Source organism: Petaurus breviceps, unplaced genomic scaffold (assembly GCF_028583685.1).
Source record: "Petaurus breviceps papuanus isolate PSGF00001 unplaced genomic scaffold, PetGlider_PUasm1.0 126, whole genome shotgun sequence".
Lineage (NCBI taxonomy): Eukaryota > Metazoa > Chordata > Mammalia > Diprotodontia > Petauridae > Petaurus > Petaurus breviceps.
This window is the reverse complement of record NW_027185655.1, coordinates 6,422,931-6,435,796: the sequence shown is the minus strand read 5'-3', so window position 1 is coordinate 6,435,796 and position 12,866 is coordinate 6,422,931. Positions and strand designations below refer to the sequence as shown.

The following is a 12,866-nucleotide window of genomic DNA, read 5'->3' as shown; positions in this document are numbered from 1 at the left end:
GGGAGGGCCGGCGTTCCAGAGGCCGGTTCCGGTTTTCTCCAGTCCGGGCCTCGAGCGAGGGGGGGCGCGAGAACGGGCGCCAGGGTCGCCTCGATGTGCGCGTGCTCAGAAAAGGAAAGGGCGGGGGGAAGAGGGAAGGCGGGCCCGCGATGAGACGCTCCGTGGTTGGCCCACGGCGCACTAACGGGGCTCCCCGGTCGATCTGGCAGGGGTAAAACAATAAGAGTGGGCGGTGGTAAAGGGGGCGGGACCCCAGGGTTCCCTGTCGCTCAAGGCCAAAGCCCGGCGCCGGGGAAGGAGGGGAGTCGGAGAGGTAGAGGGAGCGAGAGACACGCGTGCGCGCGCCCCGCAGGACAGCGCCCGAGACTCGCTCCGGGGTTTTTTTTGTTGCGTCGGGGAGGCCGGGCCGAGCGGAGCGAACGCGGACCATCCGTCGCAGCCTCTTCTGTGCACTGAGTCTGTTCTTCGGCCGGCCTCCGCCGCTGTTGGTTGGAGGTGTGTGTGTGTGCGTGTGTAAATGTGTGTGTGAGCTGGGGGGGGGGTGCTAGTGTGGTGGCCGGGAGGGCTCACTGCTGGCGCACCCCGGCTCGAGGCAACCGTCTGGCGCGAGCCGCCGCAGGACATTGTTCTGGCCGGCGCCGCGGGCGCGGGAGGGCCGGGCGCGGAGGTGAGGGCGCCGCGGGCTGCGGGGACCTCCGGGGAGCAAGCGGGGAGCGCAGACCCTGGGGGGGGGGGGGTCGTATGCCGGCTTCTGCTTCGGGCCCGGGGCGGCCCGGGCGGGGGGGGGGGGGGGGGGCGGGGGGGGGGGGGGGGGGGGGATAGGAAGGGGGGAAGGGGGGAGGCCGAGGCAAGAGCCGCGGCCTCCGGGCACCATTGCTGCGAGCGAGACCCCGAGCCGGCCGGGCTCGGGGCGCCGGCGTCAGCCCCCCCCTCCCCCCCCGGGCATCCGTCCTTCCCCGGGTGGGGGAGGGGCGGGGGTCCTCCTCCTCCTCCGCGGCCTCGCTTTGCAGGTGGGAGGCCTTGCCTCCCTTTCCGCAGCCCCTCACTGCTGGAAGCCCAGCCTTGCCGAGCCTGCCTCCTCCACGGACCCGGAAACGGAGAAGAAGGGACTGGCTCCCCAGGTCTCGCTCTTTATGCGTTTCTCCTCCACAGACATGTAGGGAAGAATTGATTTAGGGGGTAGGGGAAATAGGCAGGCCATCCTTTTGACTCTATTTAGGAAAACAAAGAGTGAAATCTAATTTTTAATGGATTTTTTGCAGGGGATGTTTGCTTTTGCCTTTTTGAATGCTATATTTTGTGCTGCTGGTTCCCCATAATGACGATTTGCAGGCTTTCTTCGTTTTGTTATGGGATGGGCACGTTCACTTTAGAGCCCACCACTGTCTGGCTTCAACCTACCTTTGCGGCCATGTTTTATGATAGTCGCCTTTGCACGTCCTGGGTTCTGTATGCCATCCCTAGCCAAACCTCAGTGCTAGACTTTCCAGATCGTGTCTCTTCCCATCCTGTCTCTAATAGACTCCTTCCATATCCTTTAGGGCCAGCTCAAGCATCACCTTCAGAAATATTCCCAGCTCTCCCCCCCCCCCCCAGCTGGAAATAATTCGCCTCTCTGTTTGACATTACCTACGTATTTATACTGTTCTAACTTGTATCACATTGTAACTTGTTGTTTTTTTATTTCCGTGTTTGTTTTATCCAAACCTCCCTAGATTGTGAACGTCTGGAGCTTATGTCCTGTGGCATCGGTGTGGGGGGGGGGCAGCAGGAGACGGCGGCGGCGCAGCAGCTGCTCGATGTTCTTTATCTTTGTCTAGGGCCTTGCATGAAATAGGTGTTTAATAAATGTCTGTTACAATAGAATTCAGTGGATGGGTGTTATGATATGTCCTGTTGCATAATAGAACACTGATGACCAGAACCTTCCTCCTGCTGTTCATCCAAGTGCAAGAATTGTATATACCTGCACCTTTGTGATGCCTTACTTTTGAAGGGAGAAGGGCCTATTAAGCCTTAGGGCCTTTTTTTTTTCCCGGAAAGAGTATGGAAATTCCTGTCCAAGTCTATATTTGCCTCTTAATTTAATTGAGACTTCATTATGTGAACAAAATGACCTAGCTAAACATTCTATGGGCCTTTGGGCATCTAATAAAGCTGCTGTTTTTAATTGAATTCTGACAGATAACCTGGATTTGAACCCGGAAGGATGATGATTCTTCAGATGACATAATCTTTTAACATAACATTTTATTTCTAGGAATGGCCATATGTGATCTTGATTTCTCTTGATTAATTTACTTTGGAAATGCTTCTTTAAGAACCTTTATAGTTCATTGTTCAGAATGTATTTTTTCCTGCCTGACATCTATCATGGTTGAAATGGAAGAATGTAAGTTGAGAAACTTTTTAAAAATTATTAATGACATCGATATTAGGAGTTACAGTTGAAAAAAATTATTATGGTAGGGAGCAGAGAAGAGGTTTTTATAACTTATATCAGGGACCCTTGGTAGAAAAGGTGGGGGAAAAGGCCAACCCTAATCTCAAATGAAGATTAGGATTCTTTTGGCAATTTGAGCAACTAAATAATACATTCCTATCATCATGTAGCATCCAGTTTGCATTTCATGTCCATTTTTTTTGTGGACAGTATTTTACATATTATACAAAATTCAGAATATTTTTCAACATTTTGTTGATGCAATTAACTCAAGTTTTATCATTAGTCTTAAAATATTTTAATTTTATATCTCTACTTGCACATGTAGCATTTTGCCTTAGAAACCTCTCCTCACAAAACCTTTTGTTTTTTTTTTTTTTTGCTATTCTTTATTTTTCAAGTAATTAAACTGAGACTTAACAGGTTTTGATTTGCCCATAGAGTTGTCAGACTAGCAAGTATTTTATAAACTCATTAAAGAATATGCTTGAATTTGGGTTTCTCTAGGATTTTCCAAATCTATCTTTCCATTGACTTCTTTTTTCTTCAGCAAGCATTTTAAAAATGCTTGTTATATCCAATTGTCCTGAAAGACTTTTAGGATTAAAAAACTGTCCTCAAGGAGATTCTTGTTCTACAAAATAACTGCTCATGCCATTTTAAAAAGTTTCTTTTTTGCCTAATACAGTTCCACTGGGTAGGAGGGGCAGTGTTTTAAAGATTGGAAGATGGATACTTTTTTATATTACATTTACATCCTTTAAAATCATGGCTTCATTGCCAACTCTTAACTATTTTTCATTATTAGGTCAGTAATTGTTTTCTTAGTTTAATAGCTGAAAACTTGTTTCTTGGTTCTACCCCAGGATGCTAGCACTGGCCTGCAAAATGGTATTTGCTGGTTATTGGGGGGATGAGGGGTGTTTGATCTGTAGTTAACTCATGTTGCCCCAGTGTCTAGTGTGTGATTTATCTCACTTATTTTCCATGTCTTTTATTCAGTTTGGGTTCATGAGAAAGGGTGTGATGTAGAATCCTGGAGTAGTCTCCAGTTCCCTGAGTTTGCTTAGTAGCTTGAAAGAAACTTATTATAGATGATCTGGGCTCCAGGGAAGTTCTTGCAGCTTTTACCAGGCAGATCCCCAAACCTCTGTTGCCTCTGTAAACTGGGGAAGAAGGCTTGCCTTCCTCCCAGGGTTGCTAAAATATTTAGGTGAGAGATGGAAAAGCAATTTGGACACAAGCTGGGAGTGTTGTGGTTGTGTCATGGCTTCATTCTTTTAGTGCTGTTGATGTAATCCTAGATCTTTGAAAGTGGTCTTGATTTTTATCTGATTTGCTCCTTATATATTGCTCTCCTTATAAAATTTTGGAGTCTGTTTATCAACTTTGATTATGGCTGAGAAATTTGGGGCTTGGGAGAAGCAGCAGACTATTCCACAAAATCCTTTTTTACTTGAGACTATAGGACTTAGATGTTGTTTGTGAAGCTCTGATTGTATTGAATTTCATAGAGGTGAATTTTTCATCTCCGTGTTAGAAATAGCTTGCTTACATAGCAGTGCAAAAATCAATCAACAAGCATTTATTGGGTAGGTACTGTGTGTCAGGCACTGAGAATGCCTAGACAAAAGTCTTGGTCACTGCTCTTAAGGAGCATACATTTTAGGGGGGAGTGAGAGTTGGAGAGACATGTACATATCTAGATGTGTACAAGATATATAAATGATAAATGGGGGAAGACCTGAACAACTGGGGCTTCTAGGGAAAGCCTCCTGTGGAAAGTGGCACTTGAACCAAGTCTTGAAGCTGCTAGGGCTTCTGGGAGTCAGATGAGGAGAGAATTCCAAGGAAGAGGGACAGCTAGAATAAAGACACAGCTGGGGGATAGGCCTCCCTGGGGGAGCAAACAGTAAGTAGTGCCCATGTGCCTAGGCAAGAATCCATGTGTAAAGGAGTAAGTAATGTGGGAAGGGCCAGGTGGTGAAAGGCTTTGAATGTCAAATAGCTGTTTATATTTTATCCTAGACGTAATGGAAACCCACTGTAGTTTGAAAGAGACTGACGTGGTCAGACCTGTACTATTGGAAAAATAACTTTGACAGTCATGGAGGATGTATTGGAGTGGGGAGAGATTTGATGTCAGTTAAGAAGCATATATTAAGTCCTTACTGTCAGATATAGTACTAAGCGACAGCAGTCGCTGTTCTCCAGGAGCCTGTTCTAATGAGGGATATATAAGTAACTTAGGTACCTACTAGATACAGACAGTGGACACAGACCTAGCCATGTAACCCTGGTGAAGTCAGGGGAAGGCACTAGCTTTTAGGAGGGGTAAGAAAGGTTTCCTGCAGAAGGTGGGATCCAACTTGAGTGTCAAGGAAAAGGAAGGAAGCCAGCCAAAACTGTGAGAATGGAGAGCGTTCCAGACATAGAGGAGAGAGTTAGCTTGTGCAGAGTTTGGGGAAGAGGCAGGACATGAAAAGTCAAGTGTAAGGACCAACAAATAGGCCAGCATGGAAGAAAGCATAGTGTAAAAAAGCAAAACAAAGCAAAGCACTGGACGAGTAGGAAGGGGCCAGGTTATGACAAGGTTTTCTTTTTGTTTTAAATGCTGGTAAGAGGCCTTTGTATTGATCTTTGGAGGTAATGGGCAGCCACTGGCATTTGAGTAGGAAATTACTGTAGGTAGACCTACCTGGGCTTTAGGAAAAATCATCTTGGCAGCTGAATGGAGGAGAAACTTGAGGCAAGAATAACAATTAGGTGGTAAAGGCCAGATCTAGGGTGGTGGCTCTAGCCTCAGTAACTGGGAGTCATGTCCTTAATAGTGGGATGGCAGAGGGAAGGTTTTGGGTAAAAGATAATGTTTTCAGTCATGTCTTATTCTTTGTGACCCCATGGACCATCTGTGGGGTTTTCTTGGCAAACATACTGAGTTGTTCACCATTTCCTTCCCCAGAGGATAATGAGCTCTGTCCAAAAGACAGGTGGTAAGTGAGAGAGTAGAGATAGAAAAGAAGGCCTGAGATGGAGCCTTGGGAGACACCAAGGTTAGTGGGTATGATCTGGATAAAGATTAGGCAAAGGAGACTGAGGAGGGGTCAAGGCAAGTAGGAGAAAGCAATGTGATGAAACCCAGAAAAGAAAACATCTGGGAGAAGGTGATCAACAGGGGCCAAGGTTGTCAGAAATCAAGAAGGATGAGGACTGAGAAAAGTAGAGTTGGTAGTTAAGAGCTTGTTGGTAACTGGAGATAAGTCTGGAGGGAGGTATTCACTGAGCACGGAGAAGGAGCTTGTTGATGGGGAATGTTTGAAAATAAGGATGAGGCAGCTAGATGATATGGTGAGTAGAGCACTGCCCAGGAGTCAGGAGGACTGAGTTCAAATCTGACCTCAGACACTTGACACACTTACTAGCTGTGTGATCTTGGGCAAGTCACTTAACCCCAATTGCCTTGCCTTCCCCCCTCCAAAAAAAAAAAGAAAATAAGGATGAATTAGTGGTTATAAGACTTGGGTGAAGAACTAGGCTGAACCAGAATGGTGGCTGTGTTAGTGGGAAGAAGGATCATAATTTTGTTTCTTGATCATTTTCAGTTGTGTCCAACTTTTCATGACCCTGTTTGTGGATTTCTTGGCAAAGATAATTGGAGTGGTTTGCCATTTCCTTCTCCAGTTCATTTTATAGATGAGAAAATTGAGGCAAAACAGGGTTAAGTGACTTGCCCAAGGTCACACAGCTCATAAGCATCTGAGGCCAGATTTGAGCTCATGATGATGAGTCTTCCTGACTCTAGACCCATCACTCTATCCACTTCACCTCCTGGCTGTCCCCAGGATCCTAATAGGTTCCCCTTAATGAAGTTTTTCAACTAGTTGATGGTGTTGTGGAAGGTATTCTAGGTTAGGTGTGGTTTGACCTACATAGCCTCAGAGATCTCATTGGAAGTTACTGTTCTAGACTATAGAGGGGGGGGGGCAACCTTTAGAAGTTAGTTACTGCTCCAAAGTATCTTTAGAGAGGCAGCTGTGCTGCTCAAAGTGTTGGACTTGGAGTCAGCAAGAACTGAGTTCAAATCATGCCTTACAGTCACTCACTAGCTTTGTGACCCTGAACCATTCACTTAAGCTCAATAAAATAGGGATAATAACAACACCCACTTTCCATGGTTTTGTGAAGCACTTTGCAAATTTTAGCATCATTCTTATTGTTCTAGTTCCATTCTACCACTAGTTGTGTGACTTTGGACAGGTCACAATATCTTGGGTTTGTGGAACCATTAAATAACTTCTTTTTAGTTCAACTAGAACTAAACAGATTACAATATTGCTTCCTTTTCTTCCAGTGTAATACAAGGGGATTAGAGTAGATGGCAGGTAAGTGGCAGAGTGAATAGAGCCCTAGACCTGAGTCAGGAAGACCTTTAGTCTTTGAATCCTGCCTCAGACACTTAGTGAAGCTGTAGGATCCCGGCAGCCATCTTATCTTCCTGTCAGTTTCTTTACCTCTAAAATGGGGGTAATGATACCACCTGCCTCAGTAAGATCAAATGAGATCATGGATGTAAAGAACTTTGCAAAACTTAGCAATGTTGGCTAATACATTACCTTTCATTTCTAACTTGATTCTCTAATGATGATGTTTCTATGAACAAAGCCTGGATACAGAGTAAACTGGGGCCATTCATGCTGACAAAGTGGCTGTTTCTCAGATCTGAGCCCTGGAAGCTGGGCCAGGCTCTGAGGAATGCCTTGGCTATCCTGCCATAAGGGAGATAGAAGTTCCTCTTTCCATTCTTCCAGGGTGAGGAAAAAAAGATAATGAGGGATATTACTGCCCCACCCCCACATACCCCTACCATAGAGTACAGATGTGTGTCTTGCTCTAGTAATTGCTTTTTAAAAATGGTCTGTTATGTGTCATTTGGTTTAGCATCTTACATTTATACCAAATGTTGGGCAGCTTGCCCTAATATATAGAAGGAGATTGTTGCCAGGAAAACATTTAGTTTTTTGTATTTTTTGGTAGAAGCTATATTTATTTAGAAATGACTGTTGCAGAGGCTAGGTGGCGCAGTGAATAGAGCACTAGCCCTGGAGTCAGGAGGACCTGAGTTCAAATTTTGACTCATACACTTAACACTTACTAGCATTGTGACCTTGGGCAAGTCACTTAACCCCAGTTGCTCTTCCAAAAAAACAAAAAAAAAAAGAAATGACTGTTTTTAAATTTCTACTAAGAAAGTCATTAAGGTCATGATTTTATAAATCTAAATAATTTGTATTTTCACAGGGAGGTGATCATTTCCTTTGTTTCTCTTTCTACCCACTTCTGGTCATTTAAGGGCTCCTTCAAATATCCAGCAAGGGTGGACAGGAATTGGGAAAGGAGATAAAAAACCAAAATCAGCTGTCTTTGCCAGTTGTTGGTTTCTTCACTTTCTATCTTCAGAGATTTATTTTTCTGGAGGGAGGTTAAGGGGAGATTGTGCAGCTGTAGGAAATTTCACCAGTTCTAAGAGAGACGTGGAAGCAGTAACATGATGAGTAGAATCATTCTTGTCATTGAGATGCGCACAGACGTGCACGTGTGCTCAGTTAGCTCTCATCATCGGCTCCTGGGATGATCTGCAGCATTCCTTCATCCCAGCTCAACTTGTTCCCCAGCCGGCCGACTCACTTCTGGGAAACTTCTTTGTAAGTTGGTGTGTGCTGCTGAGTGTTGGTGTTGTGTAGTTGTTTCAGGCCTGTCTGACTCTTCATGCCCCCCCCCCCGTTTTGGGTTTTCTTGGCAGAGATACTGGAGTGGTTTGCTGCTTCCTTCTCCAGCTCATTTTACAGATGAGGAAACTGAGGCAAATGGTTACGTGCCTTGCCTAGGGTCACATGGCAACTAAGTGAGGCCAGATTTGAGCTCAAGTCTTCCTGACTCCAGGCCTGGCACTCTATCTACTGTGCCACCAAGATGCTGAGTAAGGTTAATATTTTTTTAAAAATGATTTTACCAACTTATAATTAGGACTATAGTAGTAATAAATTTGGGCAACTCTATGTCTTTTGTAGGTCCATCATCTCATCATATATTTAGGATTTCTTTTTTAAGGACCATGCCTTAAACCCAAATCACTCTGACTCTCATTGATTGGCCAACAACAGGTCCTTGGCCAAGTCCAGTTATTGTTTGGGCCTCGATCAGCTCGGAGTGAATGTAAATAGCAATTGTTTCTGTTTTGGTCAGAAACCGTGAGCATCTTTCCCCCCTCAGCTTTTTTTTTTTTTGACTAGGTAAAAGAAATCATTTTCTGCCTCATTTCTTACCTAACCTTAATCTCTGAGTGGGTGCTGCCTCAGTCAAACTGATACCTTTAAAGACCTTAGCTTAAAAAGGCCAAGGTCTCCCACTGCATCGAGGGTCATTTCCAGTCATCCTGATCTGGAGGAGAGAGTGAGGCAGATAACTTTGCACAGCCGTTCCCTCATTTAAATCCAATTTTACTTGCGTGTCATGGTATCACCTCCATGATGTCATGGACCTCTTCCAGAATAGGACAAACAACAGGACTTGGAGTAGCATAATAGGAGTGGAGAGTCATTTGGTGGCAGGTTTGGATATAAAAAGGATAAAAGAGAAGGGAAAGGAAAAGATGACTCCAGTTTCTAGCCTGATTAGAATTGTGTTAACCGTGGACAAAAATGATGGAGTTGAGAAGGTGGATTGGTAGGACCAAATCAATTAGGACTTGGTGATTGTGACATTGAAACGTGAAAGTAGAGGAAGTCCTTGAGGCAACTGACATTTCAGAGCCAGAGTGAAAATGAGAGGTTTGAGTCATTTATGTAGGAGGGATATTTCAAGTCATGGTAGGGGTCTAAACTTACCTTTTTGGGGGTATGCTTATGGGTGAGGGGTAAGAGAAGTTCCAACAAAAGTGATAAGTATTGGCCTGAAAGGTTTCTTGGTTGCATCATGAATGGAGGAGTAAGTTTTCTGATGGAGAAGGATGAGCACTAAGGAAATGACATTCCTCTGGCAGGGTTCATTTGGTTGCTTTTAAGAAAAAAGTTTTAGGCAAATGGTTGGGGGAAAGATTGCAGGGTTTGGAGAATGATCTGGATATGAAATGGATGTCGGTGCAAACCACAGGAAAGGACAGTTTGGGAATAGTGTCAGGCAGGGTTAAGTGAAGATTATTTGTTCAAGAGTAGAGAAACCTGAGCATGTTGGAAGGAGGCTGGCAAGGAACTTGTGGAGGCTAAAGAATGAGCATAGCAGCTGTAGAATTGATGTCCCAGGCACTCTGGGGGGAGGGGCAGGCATGGAGATGACACACTCCAGTCACAAAGCCATCACCCTTCAAGCCCACATTAACTCTCACTTGGATTACAGCAGTTACTCAGTCCCTTTCCTCTCTGGTTCATGACAACTGCCAAATGGAGAATCCTAAAGCACTTGTCTAACCATGTTCCTCCTTTGTTCAGAATTTTCAGAGATCTCCCTCTTGCCTCTAGGAGAAAATATAAACTCTTTTAAAACTCTGCCATCTGGCTTCAGTGTCTTTCTATTTTTCACATTCCTTTATTCTCCTTAACCTGCTGTATCTTCCAGCTAACCTGGCTGTTTCTGGGGTTGGAATGGAAGTTGAGTAGTGAAAAGAGAATTTATTTTGAGCCTAGTCAGTACTGTTAAGAGAATCAGGCAAGTCGAGGGGAGGAATAGAGACTCTGATTTAGGGGAGAGGGGATGAGTTTGCTTTTGACAGAGTTTGTGGAAGCCAGGATATGCAAATCCATCCAGCACTTGGAAGTGTAGGCCTGGAGGCTGTGACTAGAGATCTATTTTGGATCCATTCACATAAGAAGTGATTGTTGCAGCTGGGAAGTAGAGAGAACTTTTTATTTTTGTTTTTTAATGATGGTGGAGGCTTGAGAATGAAGACTTTTTTAAGCTAATGGAAAAAGAGAGATTGAAGCAGTAAGAGAGAAAGGAGGAGGGTAGGGCATCGATGAGCACAGGATGGGTTCCGATGTGGCACGGAGGAGGTTCATTTATTCCTCAGCAAATGGAGCAAATTGAAAGGCGGGGTGAAGGGGTAGATAACTTGAATTGTGGATCTGAGGGTGCTTACAGAGCATCAGGTGGCCATGGTTTCCCAGTAGAGTAAAAAGGGCAGTGTCCTGAGAATGAGAGGGAAGGCAGAGAAGGGCTGGGTGCTGGAAGGCAAATGAGTGGGTTGAAATAGTTGTCCCTAGAAATGCTGTGGAGCAGGGTTTCTTAATTGGGGTCTTTGATCTTAAAAAAGAAGTTTTCATAATTGTATTTCATTGTACTTGGTTCCTTTTGTAATTACACACACACACACACGAAAAGTTTACTAGAGGGCTCACAAAACAAAAAAAACTTTAAGAATCTTTGCCATAGGGTATCGTCACGAATTAGAAAGCAACCTTTAGGGGTCCAAGTGAGCTTAGATAGAATCTGTGCTTAACTTTAAAATGAAAACATCATATACACCTGTATGAAGGAAAGCAAATAGAGCTGAGCTTAGATTTTAAGTGGTGGTGTTTTTGTTTTGTTTCTTCAAGGGTACCTTCTCATTCTCTCTTTCCCTCCTTCTTCTCCCTACTTCCTCTCCTCAAGAAAAAAAAATCCCGCATAGCACTTTGTACTCTTCCTTGCTCAGGATGTTGACCACTCAGGGTAGCACACTACATTGAACCTCTGTGGTATTTGTGATAGCTAAACAAATAAGAATAACCTTTGGTTACTGGCTAATACCTGTTTATTTTACATTTGTAGGTAAGTTAGCATTATGTTAGATATAGGTTGGATTATATATAAGTTAGGTCTACCTTATTCTTTTCTCGATTCATCTCACACTCTTCCCCCCTCCCCCAATGATCATATCTCACATCTTAGCCACACATGACAATCATTCAGTATTATGGTGAGGGTGTGTATATTATGTATGTATATATATTTCCATATGTGAACATAGTTTTCCAACTCTTCATAATGTGTGTGTGTATGTGTGTATTTAGCTAGATGTTTGCTTTTATGTCACTAACCACTCAGGGTTATTCTCCCCCTTTGTGGGGGGGGAGGGGGGATGTTAGAAATCATTCTAACCAATGATTTGTAGCAGCCTTTTATGTGATGGTTAGTAGTTTGTTTTGATAATCGTTTCTTCATCTCCTTTGGTTACTTATCTGTTGGGAAATGGCTCTTGATCTCATGTATTTATGTCGACTTCCTGCCTATTTGATGCTATTTGAAGATCTTAACAATCATATCCCTTAATCTTGACCATTAGACCTTTATCAGAGATAATTGATTTCAGAGTTTTTATTATTATTATTGATATTTTCACTTCAATCAACAAGGCTGTTATGCACCAGGTACTATACTAGAGTACAGGAAAAATAGAAAATCTGCCCTTAATGACTAAACAATCTTAAGTTCTTATCTTAACTGTATTGATTTTGTTTGTGTAAAAAAAACTTGTGTGCTGGTACTTTAAAGACTTCAGTGCATAGATTCTATAGATATGATAAATGTAAATTAAGTATTGCTGCAGGACAGAGAATGAAACTCTTCTATAGTTGCAACATTGTAAATTCGAGAGGGAAGATGTTTCTTTGATACTCTCTCACAGTTTTATGTTACATGGTATCAGGCAGCAGTTGGGTGGTGGGCTGTCATAAGCCGGAAACATTTGCATTCTGAACCACAAAGACAGTCACTGGCTATTTTAATTTCTATTTGTTTGTTGTTTTTTGATGGACCTTTCAGGATATTCATATTCTCTTAGGTATTTATTGAGGTCAGTAGTCCAGTAAGTCCAAGAAAATTGGTAGAAGGGGGTATATGTGACAGATGTTAAGCACTTATACACCTGGAAGCATTATAGAAATCATTTATTATTAGAATCCATGAATATTTTTGGTATCTCTTCAGTCTGATTATTCTTGTCTTGCTGTCTTCTCTTTTTTTTTTAACCTTTTACCATCCTATTCACTTTGTTCTACTCAGCCAGCTTTTTTCACTGTTATACAGTAGATCTGTACAATGTAGGAATATAATCAATATTTCAGTTTTTAAAATTAACTAAACCCTCTATATATTAGTCTTATGTGTATGTATTTTTGTTTATTGCTGTCTTTCAAAAATCTTAAGCTTTATATCATATTTGCTAAGGGAGAATTATAAAAAAGCATCTTTTTTGCCCCAAATCAGTTACCCCATTAATACCCATAAAGGTCTACGGCACTGTCTGTGATAAGATTATTTTTCCTGAAGGGCATGTAGATGAGAACTATAGCTATCAGTTAGTCCCACCCCTTTACTTTATAAGTAAAAGGAAAATCAGATACACAGAGATTGTGATTTGAACCAGGGTCTTCTAGCTCTTTCCAGAGAG

The 12,866-nt window shown here is 43.1% G+C and overlaps 1 protein-coding gene across 3 annotated transcripts in view; it reads left to right on the top strand.

The window, feature by feature from the left end:
• Positions 1–346: 346 nt before the first annotated feature.
• G3BP2 (G3BP stress granule assembly factor 2) overlaps positions 347–12,866 on the top strand; it is a 39,142-nt gene continuing 26,622 nt past the window's right edge. For all 3 annotated transcript variants that reach the window (XM_069091896.1, XM_069091904.1, XM_069091889.1), the window contains exon 1: positions 347–495. The gene's annotated coding sequence lies outside the window, so the exon portion shown is untranslated. The remainder of the gene's footprint in view (positions 496–12,866) is intronic.